The sequence below is a fragment of the Trachypithecus francoisi genome, unplaced genomic scaffold (assembly GCF_009764315.1).
Source record: "Trachypithecus francoisi isolate TF-2019V2 unplaced genomic scaffold, Tfra_2.0 Lachesis_group10, whole genome shotgun sequence".
NCBI classification, from domain to species: Eukaryota; Metazoa; Chordata; class Mammalia; order Primates; family Cercopithecidae; genus Trachypithecus; species Trachypithecus francoisi.
The window spans coordinates 63,774,746-63,797,119 of NW_022681455.1; the positions used below are offsets into that span (position 1 = coordinate 63,774,746).

General features: G+C 34.8%; 1 non-coding gene across 1 annotated transcript; it reads right to left on the reverse strand.

The window, feature by feature from the left end:
• Nucleotides 1–237: 237 nt before the first annotated feature.
• Nucleotides 238–299, reverse strand: LOC117088868. Its single transcript, XR_004439385.1, has one exon. It is a non-coding gene; the product is annotated as a U7 small nuclear RNA (small nuclear RNA).
• Between the last annotated feature and the right edge of the window lie 22,075 nt (nucleotides 300–22,374).

The following is a 22,374-nucleotide window of genomic DNA, read 5'->3' on the forward strand; positions in this document are numbered from 1 at the left end:
TATTATTGTTCTTTTGCCAGATGAAAACGTACTTCTGTTTCATTTCAACCATTGTACTTTTCAAATTTAGCATTTACATGTGGTTCTCTCTTTTAAAAAAAAAATTATATTTCTTTATATTGTCATTGTAAACATCATTCTATAATTTCTTTTAATTCTTTAAATTAAAAGAATTTTAATTTTCTCTAGCTCTTTGAACATAATATATATATATATATATATATATATTTGTAGCAGTGAGTCTTTCTGGTAAAGACCAGAAAATCTATTAGACACATTTTAAAAGAGTTGTAAAACTAAACAATATCTTCTAATAGCTAATTTAAAAACTTTTGTCTAGCAAGTTCAACATCTGGGCTTCATCATTGCAGTTTCTATTGACTATTTTGCTTTGCTTTTCTTCTGTGTATGGTTCATATTTTCCTGTTTCTTTTTGTACCACATTTTAAACAATCACACGTATTAAATAATATAGCAACCATGGAAATCAATTTTATTCCTTGTCTTCAGAGTTTTGTTATTGTTGCTATTATTATTGTTCTTTGTTCATTTAATGACTTTCCTGAACTAATTCCTTAAAATATTGATATTGTTTGGATGTGTGTTCCCACCCAAATCACATATTGAAATGTAATCCCAATGTTGGAAGTGGAGCCTGGTGGGAGATGACTAAATTATTCAGGTGGAATTCTTATGAGTAGTAATAATGGTTTGACTCTGTGTCCCTACCCAAATCTCATCTTATAGCTCCCATAGTTCCCACCACCATCCTCCAGACACTAGGATGGTAGATCCACCAACAGCTTGAACCCTGTGCCTGGAAAAGCCACCGACACTCAACACCAGCCAGTGAAAATAGTCAGGAGGGAGCCTGCAACCTGCAGAGCCACGGGGCCGAGTTGCCCAAGACCAGAGGAACCCACCTCTTGCATCAGCATGACGTGGAAGTAAGACATCAAGTCAAAAGAGATCATTTTGGAGCTTTAAGATTTGACTACCCTGCTGGATTTCAGACTTGCATGGGGCCTGTAGCCCCTGTGTTTAGGCCAATTTCTCCCATTTGGAAGGGCTGTATCTACCCAATGCTTGTACTCCCACTGTGTCTAGAAAGTAACTAACTTGCTTTTGATTTTACAAGCTCATAGGCGAAAGGGACTTGCCTTGTTTCGGATGAGGCTTTGGACTGTGGACTTTTGAGTTAATTCTGAAATGAGTTAAGATTTGGGGGACTGTTGGGAAGGCATGATTAATTTCTAAATGTGAAGACATGACATTTGGGAGGGGCCAGGGTCAGAATGACATGGTTTAGCTATGTGTCCCCATCCAAATCTCATCTTGTAGCTCCCATAATTCCCATGTGTTGTGGGAGGGACCCAGTGGGAGATAATTGAATCATGGGGCAGATATTTCCCATGCTGTTCTCCTGGTAGTGAACAAGTGTCAGGAGATCTGATGGTTTTAAAAACAGGAGTTTGGGTCTGGTGTGGTGGCTTACCCCTGTAATCCCAGCATTTTGGGAGGCTGAGGCTGGAGTTCAAGACCAGCCTTGCAACATGGTGAAACCCCTCTCTACTAAAAATATAAAATTAGCCTTGTGTGGTGGCACATGCCTGTAATCCCAGCTACTCGGGAGGCTGGGCCAGGAGAATCACTTGAACCCGGAAGGCAGAGGTTGCAGTGAGCCAAGGTCGTGCTACTGAACTCCAGCCTGGGTGACAGCACGAGACTCCATCTCAAGACAAAAAACAAAAACAAAAACAAAACAAAACAAACAAAAATGGGAGTTTGCTTGCACAAGCTCTATATATCTTTGCCTACCACCATCCACTTAAGATGTGACTTACTCTCCTTGCCTTCTGCCATGATTGTGATGCCTCCCCAGCTACATGGAACTGTAAGTCCATTAAACCCTTTTTCCTTTATAAATTACCTAGTCTCGGGTGTTGTCTTCATCAGCAGCATGAAAACAGACTAATACAAATGGTTTAGCACCACCTTGGTACTGTACCATTATAGTGAGTGAGTTCTCATGAGATCTGGTTTAAAAGTGTATAGCATCTCCCCTGCTTGCTCTCTTGCTCCTGCTTCAGCCATGGGAAGTGACTGCTCCTGCTTTGCCTTCTACCATGAGTAAAATTCCTTGAGGTCTCCTCAGAACCAGATGCTGCCATGTTTTCTGTATAGCCTGCAGAAGTGTGAGACAATTAAACTTCTTTTCTTATAAATTACCCAGTCGAAGATATTTCTTTATAGAAATGCAAGAACAGCCTAATACTTTTATATATTCTTTGTCATATGCAGCCATGGTAGACTCAACTTATTTCACTTATTGATCCGCTAATAATTGGACAGATATTTCACTAAATGCCTTGAATCAGTAAGTCTCCCAGACTTTGCTGAGGGGTTCTCGGCATGTGCTAAAGCATTCCTTCAGTGTTTTGCAATTTTACAGCTCTGTCTTAACCTTTATTTCCAGCATGCAAAATTCCTTAAAATCAATCAGAAGTAAGGAATTAGGCCTTCTCAACTCTCTTTTGGCTGTGCACACAGTTCTTTGTATATGTGTGGCATAATAGATAAATATGTTGGAGCTTTGAAAGCACTCTGTGGACATCTTATTTTCCAGTTCTTTCTTTTTGGAGTTTTAGTTCTGCCTCTTTTTTTTTTTTTTTTTTCCAACTGGTATTGCCACTTCAGGAAGATAAGACTTTAAAAATCACTGATTATTTGCAAAACATCACCCAAAGAAACTAATGCGTTCAGGTATCTTTTTGTGTAATTCTTTATTTTTCTTTGGGTATATAACCAGTTGTAGGATTGCTGGATTGAATGGTAGTTCTATTTTCAGCTCTCTGAGAAATATCATACTATTTTCCATAGTACATTAGTCAGACAGTGATTACACTAAAATCCCAGACTTTACACTATGCAATATACCCAGGTGACAAAACTGTGTTTGTACTCCTTAAATGTGTAAAAATAAAACAAAATAAAACATAAACTGTATTGAGGATAGGTTAGTTCCCATCTAGTGAGCTCTAAATTAGATAAAATAAGGACCATCCCTGAGAATAAGATTTTACTAGGAAGCTATTTTAATTGCTAGTCAATACAGTGACAATACTCTGCACCTAGGGGTGAGTTCCAATCTAATTCTGTCTTCTCTGTTGGCTGTTAAGCTGCTACTTGCAATTGTTACCACTCTTGCATGACTACTGATGTTTGAGGCTATCATGGGGCTGGAAATAGGAGGTAGGAATAGGACAAATTAAAACCCCACAAGCTTGTCATTCTTACTAAGATTCAGACATTTTTTTTCTTAAATAAATGCTCTCCTGGTTGTTGAAAGCCTTTTATTAATTTAGAGTCTTTATGAAATTGATTTTGCTAATTTTTGCCATTGCCCTCACAGCTTTTACAGAAGATAAGATTTTCAGAGATTGTTTATTAATCATCCAGTCTAGAAGTGGTTCACCCTGATTTTTAGTATAAGACTAGTGTTACTTTATGGAAACATTAGACATGTAGAAATTAGCTGGTAACTTTTATACTTTCACTTTATTGCAGAGTTGTTAAAATGAAATCGGTACTACTACATATTTAAAATTTTGAGACTGGGTGCGTTGGCTCGCACCTGTAATCCCTGCACTTTGGGAAGCTGAGGCGGATGGATCATGAGGCCAAGAGATCAAGACATTCTTGGCCAACATGGTGAAACTCCGTCTCTACTAAAAATACAAAAATTAGCTGGGCCTGGTGGTGTGCGCCTGTAGTCCCAGCTACTCAGGAGGCTGAGGCAGGAGAATTGCTTGAACACAGGAGGCAGACGTTGCAGTGAGCTGAGACAGCACCATTGCACTTCCAGCCTGGTGACAGAGGGAGATTCTGTCTCAAAAATAAATAAATTAATAAATTAATGAATTAATTAAAAATTTTGAATTTGTCAAATTATTCATGCAGACATTGAATGAAATGTAAATTTTAAAAATGAAGTCTCCGAGACGGGCGGATCATGAGGTCAGGAGATCGAGACCATCCTGGCTAACATGGTGAAACCCTGTCTCTACTAAAAAATACAAAAAACTAGCCAGACGAGGTGGCGGGCGCCTGTAGTCCCAGCTACTCGGGAGGCTGAGGCAGGAGAATGGCATAAACCCGGGAGGCAGAGCTTGCAGTGAGCTGAGATCCGGCCACTGCACTCCAGCCTGGGCAACAGAGCGAGACTCCGTCTCAAAAAAAAAAAAAAAAATGAAGTCTCAATATCATGTTAATTGTTCTTGTAGATTTCTTTAGTATATTCTTTTTTAAATATTTGTAACATTTTCCCTAAAAACTGTCCCAAATTTTTCCAAATGTATTTGTAATGAATTAAAATTTATTTTAATATTTTTCCCTAAAATTGCAGTTATTTTCACATTCAAATTTCTAAATTTGTTTATATACATATTATTATTATTATTTTTGCTTCTGTCTCCCCTAAGATTTTTTTGGTTGTTGTTATCATATTTTTAACAGAAGAAACAACTCTTTGTTTTATTAATTTTTCTTCTCTTATTTCAGTTAATTTCTGTTTATGACTTTCTTTTTTTCTTTATATCTTTAATTTATTTTGTTATTTTTCTTGAGATGAGTGCTTCAATATAACTTCTGTTGAATTACGGGGTATGTGGGTTTAATTTGCATGCTATTGTCTCCTTTAATTTAAAAAAACCTGCTTTATAACATAAATTTGTGTTTGCTCATTTATTTTATCTAATTTACTTTAAAATATAAGGAACTTTTTAGTTCTTTTGTAAAATTGTTTTTCAAAATGTTTAAATCTCTATTTTTTTCAAATTTTACTATACATTCTGCCTTTTTGTTTTCTAATAAAACCTATGTATTATATAAAGTACTATATTCACCAATTTGAAGATGCTTTTTTCCCTACATTTAGATATCTCTATAATAAAAATACGTCTTACAACCATTTAGGTTAAACTGTAGTCAAAATTTAGTTATTACTGCCTTGTATAGTTGAATTTGGTCATGCTATGCATATAGTCATTAGTTATAATAAGTTACTGGAATTTGTGTACTAGGCATATTGGGTTTAACTGTAAATATGTTTCCAAAAAGATTACATTATAAATTAGTATTAAAATAAAACTAAGTTATTTTGTGCACAAATTATCACAAAAATAAAATAGGAATGTGTAAAATTTTGATATTAGTGAGGTCAATATCCATTACTGGAAGAATGAATGAATTTTGTATTTACTATCAAAGCACTAAGCAAGGGTTTCACAGGACCTAAGAAAAGAAGATTCTCAAAAATAGATAAAATTTTGTTACATTTTGTTGCTGAGGTTTATGGAAATAGATTGCCTACTATATGCAACAAATTAAAGTACCATATTTAAGATATTTAAGGCTTGAAGAATGCTATGAATTACTTGGAAAAAATCCTAAGGGCCCTAGTGGACACTATTTTAAGAAAGGCTGAATCCATAACACTCTCAATGGCATAGAAGATGCTGTTGTATATAAAAACTTAGAGACTAAAAAAAGAAAAAATGACTCAGAGGAGTAAAAATCTGTGTGAATAAGTTTCAATAATACCCTAGCCAATGTATGGTCCATAAGGGGTTCTACCTGAAGGTTGAAGAATGACAATATCAAAATTTAGTCTATACTAGACTAGTCCAAAAATTTCTTTCGATTAGCATAATATAAACAGTCTGAGAAATGAGAAAGCAGTGTAAAATAGTTTAACTAATAGCATCTATTTTCTTTCTTTTCTTTATGATATAAAATTTTAGGTATATTATTAAAACATTGATGGAGTCTTTGATATGGTGAAACGTAGCTTTTTCTTTCTGGTAACTTGAATTATTCCCTATTGTTTATTTATTTATTTATTTATTTATTTATTTAATGAGTTAGTGTTTGTTTTCATATGTAAAATTTAAAATGAACACATTTATTGTTTCCATATTTATTGATTTTTAATATGATATAATTTTTTCATAAAAGCTGGGGTTAGCAACGTTTTCTTCTTTTGACATTTATTTACTCTTTTTAATGATATTATATTATTTTTCCATTTCCAAAATTGATATTCAATACAAGCTTCCATAGTTAGAACTCTCTTATTTTGTTAGACTTAGAAAATAATGCAGAACTCACTCTCAACCCTGCCACCACTGCTTCTTCTTTACCTAATTAACACTCTTCTAGTTTTTTGAAATCTGTGATAACTTAAAATTATTTTTCCAAGGGTCTGAGAAATTCTGTATCTTATGAGTTTTAGCATACTAAGCATTTAATTTATACTTAAAAATGTCTCTGCATTCAGTTTTCCTGGGTGATACATTTTAATCAGAATTTATTTCTTCTTCCAGTGTCTTCTAGCAATCCAATATTGCACTGGAGAAATCTGAGATGAGCTTGCTGTCTTTTCCTTGTCTTTTTGCCTGAACCCATATTGTCTTTTCTGATTCTTTGAAATTTAACTTCATTGTACTTTTTCTTGATATTGGTTTTCTGTGGAGGATTTTCCATGAGACACAGAGGTCACATTTAAGCAGGAGATTTAATCCTTTCTTTACTTCAGAAAAATTTTCTTCAGTCATATATCTAAATATGTATTTGTCTCCTAGGTTTTTGTGTGTGAATAATACAAATGAAGCATATCACAGTGACTTGCTCTTTTTTTCTAATGTCTCTAATCTTTATTTATTATTTAATTATTTAATTTAATTTTTTCCTAGCTGTTCTGTCATTTTTCTTATTAAAGATTGTGTTACCAGTATGAAATATTTAATTTTGCTACTTCTATATGACTTTCAGTTTTGAACATCCTTATTTTCCATTTATTTTATGAAACATGAGATATATGAAAAATATTATTAGCTTTAGCTCATCTGTTAGCTAAATTTCATTTGTTTTCTTTTCTCCTGTGTCTCAGCAGAGAAATATTTTTATAGGGTCTTTCTTTTTTTTTTTACGCTTTAACTTGATTTATAATATTGAACATTATTTTCTGACAGATTCTTACTTCTTCTAGAATTATTATTCTCATGCATAATATCTTTCTTGAAGTTTTATGTTTGTTTTCTGTTTTGGAGATATTCTGAATGAGTAAATTGTCTGCTATTACATACTGTTTGTTTATTTGATAGAAATAGTTTAATCTTGACCTTCTATGTGCTGAAAAACATGACCGAAGGAAGTGAAGAAATTAGCTAAAGCAGCTGGAAGCTGTAATCAGATTTTTCAAAACATTTTCTCTTGCATGTCAGCTTTATTTGCTAATTTGGATGCATAGTGCCTCTCAGCTTTTTATCTTTCCACCTCCTACGTTTGAGCAAGAGGTCATCATGACTCATTGGGAGGTTAAGTATGAGGTTAGGACTTTGTTTTTCTTAATTTACATTTCTCTACTCAGTTGCCTCAGGTTAATAGCAGAAAATGTCTCTATGTAAGAAAGTAGAACAAAAAAAAAGAAAAAGAGAATTTTTTTATTTCTCAATATTTCTTCTGTCGTATTTTGGGTGTGAAATTCAGTGGACCAATTTTTGTACCTTCTCTGTGATCCTATCCAAATCATTGAATTTTCATTGTTCTCATATTTTGCTTGAGTTTTCAAAAATGTGCTACTTGTTGGTAGAAAAACCTGTACCCTGCCACCTTGTTCGGTATATTAGTAGTAGGCAAGGAGGGTATAAGCATCTCAACAAATCACATTAACATGAGAATCGTGTGCTTGATTGTTTATTTGTTCACTCTGTATGCATATCTTTGTGAGTGTGTATGTGAGTTCCTAAGTGTATGTATTGGAGGCATGATTATAAACAGTAAAGATATACAAGTACTTATTTCAGTATTTTATTTTAGTCCACTACAACCAGAAAAATAATACAGTTAGTGTCATAACTTAGAAACAATTTAATATTTTTTTCATGAACTAGGAAACTTTTTAAAATAGCAAAACATTATTTTAAATTATTTCTGAAAGTGTAATCTATCTGTAGGCACAGTTTGATCATATTATTACCTTTTATATTTTATTGATTCTACTTCCTCATACTAAAGACAGTCTATCACAGTCCTCTCCTTTAAAAATGTTTGATTTTTTGTGTCTTTTACAAACAAGTTCTGATATATAAGTCTGAGCAGCTACCACAAAGCTTATCTCAGTCACTGCAACTATTATTATCTCATTCTTACAAGAAATACTGAGTTTTAAATTATTTTTCAGACTTTCTGCAGTTTTTCATCATTCTCCACTGGGGATGTTCTACTAATCTGAAAACTTCAAGCTGCCAACGTGTTCTGTGGTTCCCATACTTGTAAAACATAGCTAAAGAGGTTACTACACATTTACAATAGACTGACAGTTTGTGACTTCCAAAATTCATGTGCTGAAATCCAAACCCCTCAATGTGATGGTATGAGAAGGAGGGGACTTTGGTAAGTTGTTAGGTCAATTAGCAGAGCCCTCATGAATGTAATTAGTGTCCTTATTAAAGAGACACTGGAGAGCTTGCGTGTCCTTTACACCATCTGAGATCTCAAGGAAAAGCCAGCCATAGATGAACCAGAGAGTGGACCTTCACCAGACACGGAATCCGCCACTTCCTTGACCATGTTTCCCAGGTTCCAGAGCTGTAAGAAACATATTTATTTAGTAGCTGGAGCAGTCTAAAACAACACTGTTGCTGTGTGTGTGTGTGTGTGTGCGCGCTTGCCAATTTTTACTAAAATAACTTAAAAAATGTCATGTTGTATACTTTAAGTATATACATAAAAATATTTATTTATTTAAGATCCAAGCATAAGTCCATAGGCTAGACAGGTGATACATGTTGATGACAGATGCCATGATCTGGAAATGAAGATAATTCCCCTGAACACCAAGGTTTTGTTAATAAAAGTAACTCAAGCAACTTCCTTTAAAATAAGATTTATCTCATATACTTATTAATTCTTCATGAAAGTAAAATCTATAACGGCTCAGTCTACCATTTCTCAGTTAGTTCTACCCATGTCTGAATCTGAATGGCTTCGATAATTTGACTTAAAGCAGGAAACCTCCTATAATGCATTATGTATATAAAATATGTTTTGATTGCATTACTCCATGATTGCCTAGTAGGTAATTTTATGTTTAAAATATGAATATTTTGACTAACTAAATTGCTTTATTTAACTTACATTTTTCAGGTTATCATTAATAATATCCTTTATGAACTTGCTTGCATGAAGTATACTAATCTTTTAGATAATTTGATTAGTTTTATCTTTAGTCTTCAACCTTAGAAGTACTTTCTAAGCACTTTCTTGAACCTAGTTTTGAGGTTAAATCATTGTGTCATTAATATTTTAAAGAGACTAAATGGAAAGATATGCTCATAAAGTCCAGACGTCTTTGTCACTGATACAATAGGGCAGTGAGACAATTTTCTTCCTAAGAACTGGAAGATCATTCTGTCTGTTCTGTGTTGGCTCATTTATCTCTGTTACATTGATGAATTCATTTTCATGACAATACTTGGTCTGAATAATGAAAAGCTGGAAGAATGTCTGATGGCCAAAATGGAATATTTAAAATTTTCTTTCCAATTATAGCTAAGCATCATTTTGAGATTCACCATTGAGATGATCAATCACTTTGGGTGAACAAGAAATGTTAGATGATATTTTTCAGCTAAATTACAAGTCATTTGAATAGTGTCATCTCTCTTAAAGCCTTAGTAAGCCAGCGTGAACTGTAAGTCATTATTATCTTCTTAAAAACAAATGTATAAAATACAACAATGTGTTTTCAACTTTTCATTTGCTATGAATTTGAATACACAGTATAAAAACTGTTTATTGAAAGAAACATAATCTTTATAAAACAAATTAACTTTTTTGAATGTTCATTAGTTAAATAAATGTATTGGTTCTGTTCTTAGTCAAAAGTGAAGTAGATGATTGTGTCTACAAGGCTATTGAAAGTACCTTTTCAAACTTTAGTGGACCTGTGAAGCTTCTGAAGATCTTAGTGAAGCTTTACATTTTTTAACAAGCCCTGCCATGTCCACACGGACTAGTCAAAATATGATACCAATTTTTCTCTGTAAGAAATTCATATAGTTGGTCTTGAGCTTGTTGTTTGGCAGTTAAGACGTATACAACTCTGAAAGAAATAATGCTTAAAATTTGTTGAAAATTTATTATTTTTTTTTATAATTACATGTGAGAAAATTTAGTTTCATTTCTGAGTGACTTTGAACCAAATTTTGGCTTACGAGTTTTAACGGTAAGACAATATTATCTTACCTCAGAGTTATTATGAATTGAAAAAGAAATGTTTAATCAAAAAGCACACAGAACTTGAATGTTTGGAAAATCCTCAGCCTACCATATTGCAAAAAAATGAACAGCTTGTTCTGAAAGGAACATTAAAGATATGGCCAACAAACCACTTGACAAAATGTAGGATTATACAACTAGAAAAATTTCTAGTTTGAACCGAAGGGAACACAGATGGACTCAATAAAGGAAGGCTGTTTGACTTTTGGGATTGGACAGGGCAGGATGGTAGAACTATCAGGCTATGAACATGCATTATTTTTCAAAGAGAGTAAAACATGACCCCAAAGGCAATTCAGACATCATCAGGGTCACCAGAAAGGTATCAACAGGTTAGAAGGCTTACATGATGCTTTGTGGGTGGGATTACTGCCTTGAGCTGTGGGGGTCTTGCTGCCGTATTACTGGGCCTAGAAGTCCAGACATGGAACCAAAGAGGATTATTCTCAAGCCTTAAGGTCTAATGAATTTTGCCTCAGGATGAATTGTACCTTGATTATACCCATATCAAATTTAAATAATATTTAGATGAGACTTTGGATTTTAGAGTTGGTGCTGAAATAAATTAAGACTCTAGGGACTGTTGAGATGGAATGAATGCATTTTACATATAAGAAAGACATGAACTTTGAGGGGCCAGAGAGGAAGATACTTTTGCGGAAACCTCTACATAATTGAAATAGTGATGTAAGTTTGATATGGGTAAGATATGTCAAGAATGTATTGGGAGAAATGTGGTAACCCTGGAGACAGACAATGAATCAGATATGGTAGAAGGAGGCAAAACAAAAACAAAACACAAATAATACAAAGACAGAGAGTAAAAGAGAGATGGGGGTCTAGAGGGAGAGAGAGAGAAAGAGAGAACGTATATTCTAAAGTGTTATGGGCAGGTGTGAGCATATAGTTATATTAGTAATGAGAACAACTTGGATTTCTTTTCCTTTTAAAAATTTGTATACATAAAATAATAAAGAGGTTTATTAATGCTTTAAATGCAGATTCATTGAGCGCTTACTCTGTGAAAAGCACCTTACTGATTAATAATATGAGAAATTAGGAAAGCTCTCTAAATCTTAATTGAGGATGCCTAACTGACTGATGGAATGCTAAGCAAGGGAAAACTGCTATTATTTGTGTGATATTACTTAAGATATCTTATTCAGGATTCACTGTTATTATCTGAGAGGAAAAAGAAATATGGCTAGGGAATTGAACAAGGTCTTTGTTTATCCTGTTTTGTATACAGATATTCCTGCCATTCAGTCTTGATTTTACCTGCAGGATGATTCCTGGACTTTTGAACTCATGATCCTACAGCATTAATAGTCTGTGATAGAAGAAATGCTCTTTTTGATCATTTCTCTCTATTTATATGTCCTCTTTCCTGACTAAGGGTCTCCTCATTTCACAGCATCAATCCCTCAGTATTTTTGTGATACCCACATATTTTTATTTCATCTCAGTTTAGTTTAGTTTAGTCTAAGACAGAATCTTGCTCTTGCCCAGACTGGAGTACAGTGGCATGATCTTGCCTCACTGAGACCTCTGCCTCCCAGGTTCAAGCGATTCTCCTCCCTCGGCCTCCTGAGTAGCTGGGACTACAGGCACGTACCACCATGCTCAGCTAATTTTTTTTTTTTTCTTTAATAGCAGAGATGGGATTTCCCCATGTTGGACAGACTGATATTGAACTCCTGGCCTCAAGTGATCCACCTGCTTTGGCCTGCCAAAACGCTGGGATTGATTACAGCAGATACCCACGAATTTTTCTGTGCCTTTCCCTTGACCCACACCCTTCCTTCAGCATCACATTTGCATCTTTATTTAGCTCCCCTTATTTTTCATTTCCTTCATCCTCAGATTTCCCCCTGCCAGGTCCTTCTTCCTAAAACATAACTACACTTGATCTCTGTTATTTTTTATTATGGTTTCAGTTCTTTCTTTAGGGCCTACTGGTCTGTTGGGAAGCAAATATTTTTTCTTTAGTACTACCAACATTTACATGAAGTGTCTTTCCTTAAATCTCTAACATCAAATTCAGATTTCCCATTTTAGGATTTATTTTCCTTTCACCTACTAGATTCAAATAACTCATGCTTTTTTGCTTCTTATATGTCATCAATGAGGTACTCTCAGGGTGAGCTTTCTGGATGTGTCACCAGTGCATTGTCACTGACTCCTGAGCTCAAAAGAGTCCACACTTAGGGTTTAATGCTTTGTGGTTGTCGTCTTGACACTCTCAGTAGCTTTATGTTTGAACTTAATGTTTTCTCAGTGGATTCTGAGACCATGGAGCATGTCCCTGTTCTTGGATTCTCAGAAGTGCCTCTTGACACTGCCATGGGACCTGTTCTTGGTTGCTCGCTCCCCTATACAATTGCATTCTGGGCTCCTCAAAGTCTCTGTCTCTCTGCCCTGACTCAGAGACCACTGCCACACTCCCCTTCCTGGATATGTGTGTGGAGAGGATCAGGGTCAGATTGGCATGCGCCTTACAGTCTTGAGAAGAGATAATGGGGGAGGCTGACCCTTCGCCTGGTTGGCAGTTTCACAGTGTGTTGGGGGAGCAGCCAGACAGAGGTTACTTTCTTGTGGGATAAAAGCTCTCATTGGCCCCCAGTTCAGCTACTGAGTAAGTTCTTGTGCATGTATTTAAACATTCTTGACATCTTTGGGTATTGCCTTTCTGCAAGTATCCCTGTACCTGACTATACAAGTGCTCTCTAGACCAGCCTCATGCCTTGTTTGAACAGATTCTGTCTTCCACCAAAGGAGACAAGTTTCCATTCCTCTCTTTTCACTATTTAGAGGCAGCCTCCAGAAATAAGCAAAGGAATTACGCTAATGATTTAAAACCTTAATTTGTTTTTATTTACAATAACATTAAATAGAAAAATAAAGCCACCATGACAAATCAAAGGAGACAGCACAGGAAAAAAGAAAGAGCTTTATATGTACCATTGGCAGAACTTTTTACTTGACATTTTAACTAAAAGCCTGGCTTTTTCATTTTACACTGGACCCCACAACTTATGTACCTGGTCCTGCTCGATGTCTACTATTTTCTGACACTCTGGGACACAGACCACCAGCCATACGCCCACTGTCCCTGGTCTTGCCCCAGCATTTCTTTTTCCTACCCCTCTGTGGTCTGCCACTTCCTTTTAGGATCTTGTTACTGTAAGTCCATCCACTCATTCACTTTATTTATTTATTTTTTTAAGTAAAAGGGTCAGTTGATTTTCAAAATACATATAATAATAATTGATATACAGAAGTAAAAATATTAAGGTAGAACAGAAATTTTAGTAAATTAGTAACTGTGAGTAATGGGCTCCATTAAAGTCCTTTTTGCTTGAAACATATAGAATACTCCTGCTTCTCCTGAGTGGATATTGAATAATACAGCTTATGAATTAAGCAGTACCCAAAGAAATTCCTATTTCTCCTTTAATACTGTAAAACAAAAAAGTTACTGGAATGGGATTTCCAGTGACATTCTGAGAAGGTGATACAACTCTGAGGGAAGTATCCTTGAAAAGTTAAGAGTGGGGGTTGGTAAGGAGAAGGGTTAAGTGGAAATCTAGGGCTCTGAGTTTACTTCTAGGAAGCTTTTGCCAAGTGTGATAACATCTCTAGCACTGAGTTCTCCTCTACACAATAGGGAGAACAGTAGTTTTTACACAGTTGAAAAATACCTTATGAATATTAATACTTTACAAGTAGTAGAAAATATACAAACATTTATTAATAGTAATTGTACCTCCCTAGTATCTGGAACTAAAAGGATGTGGTACCACATCCAGCTAATTTTTGTTTTTTTTTTTTTTTTTTTTGAGACGGAGTCTCGCTCTGTCGCCCAGGCTGGAGTGCAGTGGCCGGATCTCAGCTCACTGCAAGCTCCGCCTTCCGGGTTTACGCCATTCTCTCGCCTCAGCCTCCCGAGTAGCTGAGACTACAGGCGCCCGCCATCTCGCCCGGCTAATTTTTTGTATTTTTTTAGTAGAGACGGGGTTTCACCGTGTTAGCCAGGATGGTCTCGATCTCCTGACCTCGTGATCCGCCCGTCTCGGCCTCCCAAAGTGCTGGGATTACAGGCTTGAGCCACCGCGCCCGGCCTAATTTTTGTTTTTTTTTAGTAGAGACAGGGTTTCACCACGTTGACCAAGCTAGACTTGAACTCCTGACCTTAGGTAATCTGCCTGCCTTGGCCTCCCAAAGTGCTGGGATTATAGGTGTGAGCCATAGCTCCAGGTCTGCTTCAGAATTCTTCATAAGGGATTGGATACAAAGATTAGACTTATTTAATTTTTCTTTTTTTTTTCCTAATTTTAAGGCTTCCCACAGTGAAATTTAGTTTGGCACTATGAGGTAACAACTAAAGAAATTTAAATAACAGAATTTTTCTCTTTTAACAATGTAATATGTGAAAGATCTATCTGACCATGCTCTTTTTCATTTACTATGCATCCTTAACATTTTCCATGCAATTGAATATTCTTATCTGATGTTATTATACATGAAACACAATGAGGTCAAAATTGACTTAATTGATTATTCAATTTAGATAATGTGATTTTTTTTTTAATTTTTATTTATTTATTTTTTTTTAATTTTTATTTTTTATTATACTTTAAGTTCTAGGGTACATGTGCATAACGTTTATATCATGTATAACTCCCCAATGCAATCCCTCCCTCCTCCCCCCTCCCCATGATAGGCACCAGTGTGTGATGTTCCCCTTCCCGAGTCCAAGTGATCTCATTGTTCAGTTCCCACCTATGAGTGAGAACATGCGGTGTTTGGTTTTCTCTTCTTGTGATAGTTTGCTAAGAATGATGGTTTCCAGCTGCATCCATGTCCCTACAAAGGACGCAAACTCATCCTTTTTAATGGCTGCATAGTATTCCATGGTGTATATGTGCCACATTTTCTTAATCCAGTCTGTCACAGATGGACATTTGGGTTGATTCCAAGTCTTTGCTATTGTGAATAGTGCCGCAATAAACATACGTGTGCATGTGTCTTTGTAGTAGAGTGATTGTTTTTAACTTCAAAGTTATAAGCAAATGAGCTTTCTTGGGACCAAATTTTTTGAAATATGATTATTTATTTATATTTTATTATTAAATGAAGTAATTGCTAAGCTAAGGATAGCCAGATAAAAGTTTGATAATTAATTGTTTTGTTTTTATTTTTTAGAGGGCAGGAAGTTAACATAGACGACCTTAAAAATAACTTGCTTGTTTTCAAGCAACTTTAAGTAACACATGATTGTTATTAGTTATTTCATTGAATTCACCCGGCAGTTTTCAAATAATATTAAGGACAATTGGACTATTAAGTAACCAACTTCTTATTCTAAAGACAATAGCAGAATGAACCACTAGAAGAAGTGACCACATCTTGGCAAATGTAAGAAAACTCAATTAATTAATTATAACATTTCCCTACTACACACAAAGTAGTGTATGGTATGAATAGAAAGTAACATGAAAAAAATTGTTATATAAGACTCAGAGAATTTGCAAATTTCTGGTAATATGTTCTGGTCACTTGTTTGCTTAAATTTAGGTAAGCTAAATAAGGATTATGATCAATAAAAAAAAAGCTATTTGTGTTGACAACATGTGTATGATTGCCACGATTGTTGAAAGAAACAAACTATCTGTATCTTAGTGTCTTTTGTTCAGTAAGCAAAATATTTCAAAATCATTCCATGATATGCCTCATCAAGCCACTGCTTCATTTCTTCCTGCATAATTTTGACAGAACTGTTTGGAAAATCAATGCCTCATAGCTGTTTTGGATTTACTGCTGAATCCAATTATAGTGTATTATCATAAAAACCATCAAAGTGAAAATTATTGATGGAGCTTGTTTTGTGAGCATGCAACTGTTAACTCTTTTAAATATAAATATTTTAATGGCACAATTTCTCACTATTATGGAAAAGAAAAAAAGAAATAAAATTTCTAATATGGAACAATAAACCATTTAAATTTAAACAAAGTTTTTACTTAAAAAATATGCAATGCTATTTCGTACACAATTCACAGATAAGCACTTTAAGCAGCTGTGATTAACAATACTTGACTAAAATTGTATGAGAATATTATTATGCAAAGCAATAGTTTTTTTTTTAACATTTTGGTTTAAAAGTTTGTATGTCCCAAATATACTTACGATTTCAAGCAGAGGTTGACAAACAGCAACCATTGGGGCAACACTGGCCCCTCCCCTTCATTTACTTACAGTCTATTTGTGTTGCACTCTACGACAGCAGAATGAATAGCTGTGACAGGTATCATATGGCAAGCAAAGTTTAAAATATATGCTACTGGTCCTATGCAGCAAAACAAACAAAACAAAACATGAAAAAAAAAAAAACCTACTAGCCCTCATCAAATGTAGATTTTTAAAAAACAGTTTTAAAATTTCAAAGAGGGTTGGAATCTTTAAAATGATCTTAAATTAGAGGTACATAATTGAGACTTCAGTGGATATTTTAGTAATTCTACTAAAGTTAAAATAAAACAAAAACCATAAAATGTATTCATTGTAAGTATACAATTTGATAATTGTTAGTAAATTGATACATTTACACAACTATTATCCCCCAAATTATCTTCTTACCCATTTGTAATCAATTCCTGTTCCCAGCCTCAGCCCAAGGAACCACTGATAGGCTCAATAGTTTTTCATTCCCTAAAGGAATTTATACAAATAGAGTCATACAATATGTAATCCTTTGTTCTTGATTATGTGTCAGATACCAGTTTTACTATTTTCAAGAAGCATATCTAGTGTTTAATATGTGTTCTCATAGGCAGTATGAACCAGCTTTAAATTCATTAATTTTCATTTCGTTCTTGTATTTTTCTTGTCTTTATTTTGCTGTTGCATTCCTAATTTATTGAGGTGAGCTAGAAATTTATTTCCTATATTCTCTTTATTATAAGTGTAATTATATTTAGAGAGATGTGATAAAAGTGAAAATACATGAAGATAATTAATGTCTATTATCCCAACAGTAGGGGTTAACATTCCCTTTTCCTTTAATTTGTAATTGACATTTAATAATTGTACATATTTGTGGGATGTAGAGTAATATTTAGATACGCATATGCAACATGAAATGACTAAATTGTGGTAATTAGTGTGTTCACTTTATCAATTCTTTGCTTTGTGATTATTCCACGTCTTCTCTTAGAGCTTTTCAGAACTGTATAGTAAGTTTATAGTTAACAATATTCACCATCCAGTGTTGCAGACACCAGAAATCATTCCTGCTATCTAGCTGTAATTTTGTGTCCCTTAACCAATCTTCCCTCACAACTCTCCCACTTCCCCTTGCCAGCCAATAATACCCACAGTTCTACTCTCTACATCAACGAGCTCACAAAATATTTTACTTCCCACATATGAGTGAGAATATGTGGTATTCATCTTTCTGTGCCTGACTTATGTTCACATAATGTCCTCCTGTTCCTATGTGGCCATAAATGACAGAATTTTAATTTTTTATGTCTGAACAGCATAAATTTGTGCATATATATGACATTTTCTTTCTTCATCTTTTAATAAACATTTAGGTTGATTTCATATATTAATTTTGTAAATAGAGCTGCAATAAACACGGGGGTACAGGAATCTCTTTGATAAACATGTTTCCTTTCCTTTGAATAAATACCCGGTGACAATATTTCTGGATCTTATGGTACCTCTATTTTCACTTTTTTGAAATCTCCCATACTGTTTTCCATAATGGCTCTACTAATTTACGTTCCCGTTAACAATATGAGTTCCTTATTCTCTGCATCCTTAAGAGCATTTATTTTTCTGTCTTTTTTATAACAAATAATTGATCTTGGATAAGATGATATCATAGTGTGGTTTTGACTTGCAATTCCCTAATGATTAATGAGGAGCATTTTTTTTTGTATACTTGCTGGCCTAATGGCCATATTAATATGTGTCTTCTCTTGAGAAATATCTATTAAGATAATTTGTCTACTTTCAATTTTTTTCTTCCCTGACAAGTTGTTTGAGTTCCTTGTATATCCTGGATACTAGTCTCTTGTAGGATGAAGAGTTTATAAATACTTTCTCTTCGCCTTGTTCATAGTTTCCTTTGCTGTGTAGAATCAAAATAGTTTAATATAGTCAATCTTGTCTATTTTTGTTTTTGTTGCCTGTGTTTTTGAAGTCTTAGTCATAAAATCTTTGTCTAAAACGATGTCCTGGAGTGTTTTCACTATGTATTCTTCTAGAAGTTTTATGGTTTCAGGACATATGCTTAAATATGTAATTTATTTTTAGTTTGTTTTTTATATATCGGAAACAGGAGTCCAGTTTCACTCTTTTCCATATGGATATCCAGGTTTCCCAGCATCATTTATTGAACAAATGTCCTTTCTCAATATATGTTCTTGACACTTTTGTCAAAAATCTGTTGTCTGTAAAAATGTGGATTTATTTCTGGGCTCTCTCTTCTGTTCCTTTGGTCTATTTATCTGTTTTTATGCAAGTACCATTCTGTTTTGGTTGCTATAGCTTTATAGTATATTTTGAAGTCAGATAAGTGTGACATCTCCAGCTTTGTTCTTTTCGCTTTTGTTTTGGCTATTTGGGGTATTTTATGATTCTATGTAAGTTGTATAATTGTTTTTTTTTTTAATTTCTGTGAAAAATGTCATTGATATTTTGATAGGGATAAGGTTGAATCTGTAGTTTGCACCGTATGGTTTGGTCATTTTAACAATATTAATTCTTTAATTCAAGAGCATGAGGTATCTTTCTAATTGTTTATGTCCTCTTCACTTTCTTTCATCAGTGTTTTATAGTTTGTTATAATGGTCTTTGGCCTAGTTAGTTAAATTCATTACCAGTTATTTTTAAGCTACTGTACATGGATTGATTGCTTTTTTAATTTATCTTTTCAGCTAATTTGTTGTTAATGTAGAGAAATGCTACTGATTTTGTGTACTGCACCTTTACTGAATACATTGGTTAGTTCTAACAGCTTTTGATAGAATATTTCAGTTTTTCTGTATGTAAGATTATATTTCATGCAAAGAAGGATGGTTTTACTTCCTTTTTCCAACTTGGATCTCCTTCCTTTATTTCTTTCTTTTGCTTATTTTTGTGGCTAAGACTTCCAGTCCTATGTTGAATAAAAGTAATAAGAGTAGACATTCTTAGTCGAATTTGTATAGGGAAGTCTTTCAGCTTTTCTCCAGTTGTCATGATGTTAGCAGTAGGTTTGTCATAAATGGTCTTTATTATATTGAGTCATGTTTTTCTATGCCTAATTTGTTGAGAGGTTTTATCATGAAGCGATACTGAATTTTTGAAAGATTTTCTGCATCTATTGAGGTGATCATATGGATTTTGTTCTCCATTCTGTTGATGTGATATGCCTCATTTATTGATTTGAGTATAATGAGATCAAGGGATAGACTGCTTGATCATAGTGCATTATTTTTATAACGTGTTGCTGGATTTGATTTGCTAGTATTTTGCTGATATTTTTTGCATTTATGCTCATTGGGGATATTGACCTGTATTTTGTTGTTGTTGTTGTGTCCTTATCTGGTTTTGGTGTCACGGTAGTGCTGGCCTCCTGAAACTAACTGGGAAGAATGTTCTCTTTTTCAAGTTTTTGGTATAGTTTGAGAAGAATTTATGTTGGTTCTCTTTACAGGTTTGACAGAAATCAGGAGTGAAGCCATCTGGTCCTGGCATTTCCTATTTCCTTTTTTTGAGAGATTAATCATTACTGATTCAATCTCATTACTGCTTTTTTATCAGTTCAAGGTTTCTATTTCTTCCAAGTTCAATCTTGTTGGTTTAATGTGTTAAGGAATTTATTAATTTCCTCTAAGTTTTCAAAATTATGAGTGTATAGCTCTAGTGCATTGTTAAGTTTATTTTTTATTTGAAATCTTTGTACTTTTTTAAATTTGGTACTTTTTTGCTATAAACTTCTGTCTTAGCACTGTTTTTGCTATATCCCACGGGTTTTAGTATTTTGTGTTTCCATTTTAATTTATTTCATTACTTTTTCTAAATTTCCTTCTTAATTTTTTCATTGGCCCAATGGTGGTGCAAGCAGTGGGCTGGCTGAACTGGTGTAATTGGGAGGGCACTGGACAGTGGTACATTTGGGTGGGTACTGGTGGCAATGACAGCAGGCTACATAGACCTCCCTGAAATGTACATGGTTTGCAGTGGCAGCAGCAACTAGAGGAGCAGGTCCTGACAGCACACATGGATGTTAGCTGTAGCAGCAGTGAGTCAGGGTAGCCCTCTTCTCGGGGCTTTGAATAGCTCATGCATGTACCAGTGACAAGTGGTGCTAATACTCAGGCATCTGAACAGTGTCCATGGTGGATCAGTCCTCAAACCCCATGAAGTCTGCAGAGGTGTGCAGCAGACCTTCCAGTGGAGGGAGTGAGGTTGCTGTCAGTGACAGTAGCCCTGGGCAGTTGTATCCTAGGCTCTGAAGATTATGCACATTGTCTCCTTTTGCCCTGGTGGGAGCTGCAATGTGCACTGGACTGACCATTCTCTAGGTTGTAGGACACATCATGGACTGATATGCTGGTGCCAAGAACGCAGCTGCACCATTAGGTACAGCTGGCTTTGTGACACTGCAGTTCTGTGAGTGGACATAGGGATTTCAGCAGACTCCAGTGATGTGGAGAGGCAGATGCTATTGGGTTCCAGGGCAGGATGTAGTCTTGTGATGGCTGGGCTGTCAAAATGGTGCCATGCTGCAGAAGCTTGGGTCTCAAGGTTTAAGTGGGACCTAGCATGAATTCTCTCTCAAGAATGAGGAAGTCACATGGGCTCCAGGTGTCTCCCTATATTAGGCTCAGGGTCTGTGAGGTCTGAGGGACTCTACTGTGGCTATGATTGCAAGCATCCATGGTAGGAATGTGGGTCCCGTGATCTTTTGTTTACCCTTTCCCTGTACTGGAAAGTTTCTCCTAAATCCAAGTCAATCCCAGCCAGTCTCGCTGCTTTGCTTTCACTCCATACCTCAGAGGATCCCTTCACTTCCCTGCTGAAATTCAGTGTTCTTTCTTAGGTTTATCCACACAGAGAGCATTAGTTATATTTGGTTGGATTTTGTCTGATTCTTTGAGTTTTAGTGTAAAGTACTTTAAAATACTTTCACTGTGAGATGCAATGGCATTTATTAGTGAAAAAAATTACTGAATTGCATTTTTAGTCTTATCCCTTGGTGTTAGTTGAAATTCATTTCCTTTGACTTTTTTTGTCTTTATAATTATTCACTTTTCTGGAATTGTGAACACTAACTTAATGGAAAACATAAAGCTAACAGCCTTTTCTAAAAGTGAGATTTAAATTTTCTTTGCAAGTGACACAGTAATCTTTTTTTCTCTCCAAAAAAGAAGAAATTAAAGATAAAGATTTGTAAATGTAGCTCTTGCAGTCTTTTAAGTTGATTGTATGACTGTAGGAATTGTATGCATGAGCAAAGTCAATGGGGTTTTTAAACTTCCTTTGATATGTTTATGCTATACATCAAGTACTAGTATGTTACTAGATTGTCACACAAAAAATTAAAGCCATCATATAATTCATGAGATTACATCTTCAGAATTTTTATATTTGGAGTTATATTTAATTAAAACACAAATTTACTTTTTCTGTGTTATAATAACTTTATAAAGACTGTATAAAAATCAGTTATCTGATAAACATATAGCAATGTCATTGATATTAATTTTCTATCTAACATTTAAGATCCCTTTGTATTCTCATCATTGTTTTGAGACATCCTTTTGTATGATGAATCCTTCAGTTTATGAAACAGTTTCACAGTAGGATATATGGGCCCCCAAGATCCATTTGTTATTAAGTTATTGAAAAATGCTGGCAAGACTTGCAGTCTCCTGCCTTGCAGATAGTTGTTTCCTTGCTGTGTCTTTACATGTCAGAAGGAAGGGAAAGAGAGAGAGAATGAGGAAGGAGGGACCAAACCCTCTGGTCTCTTCG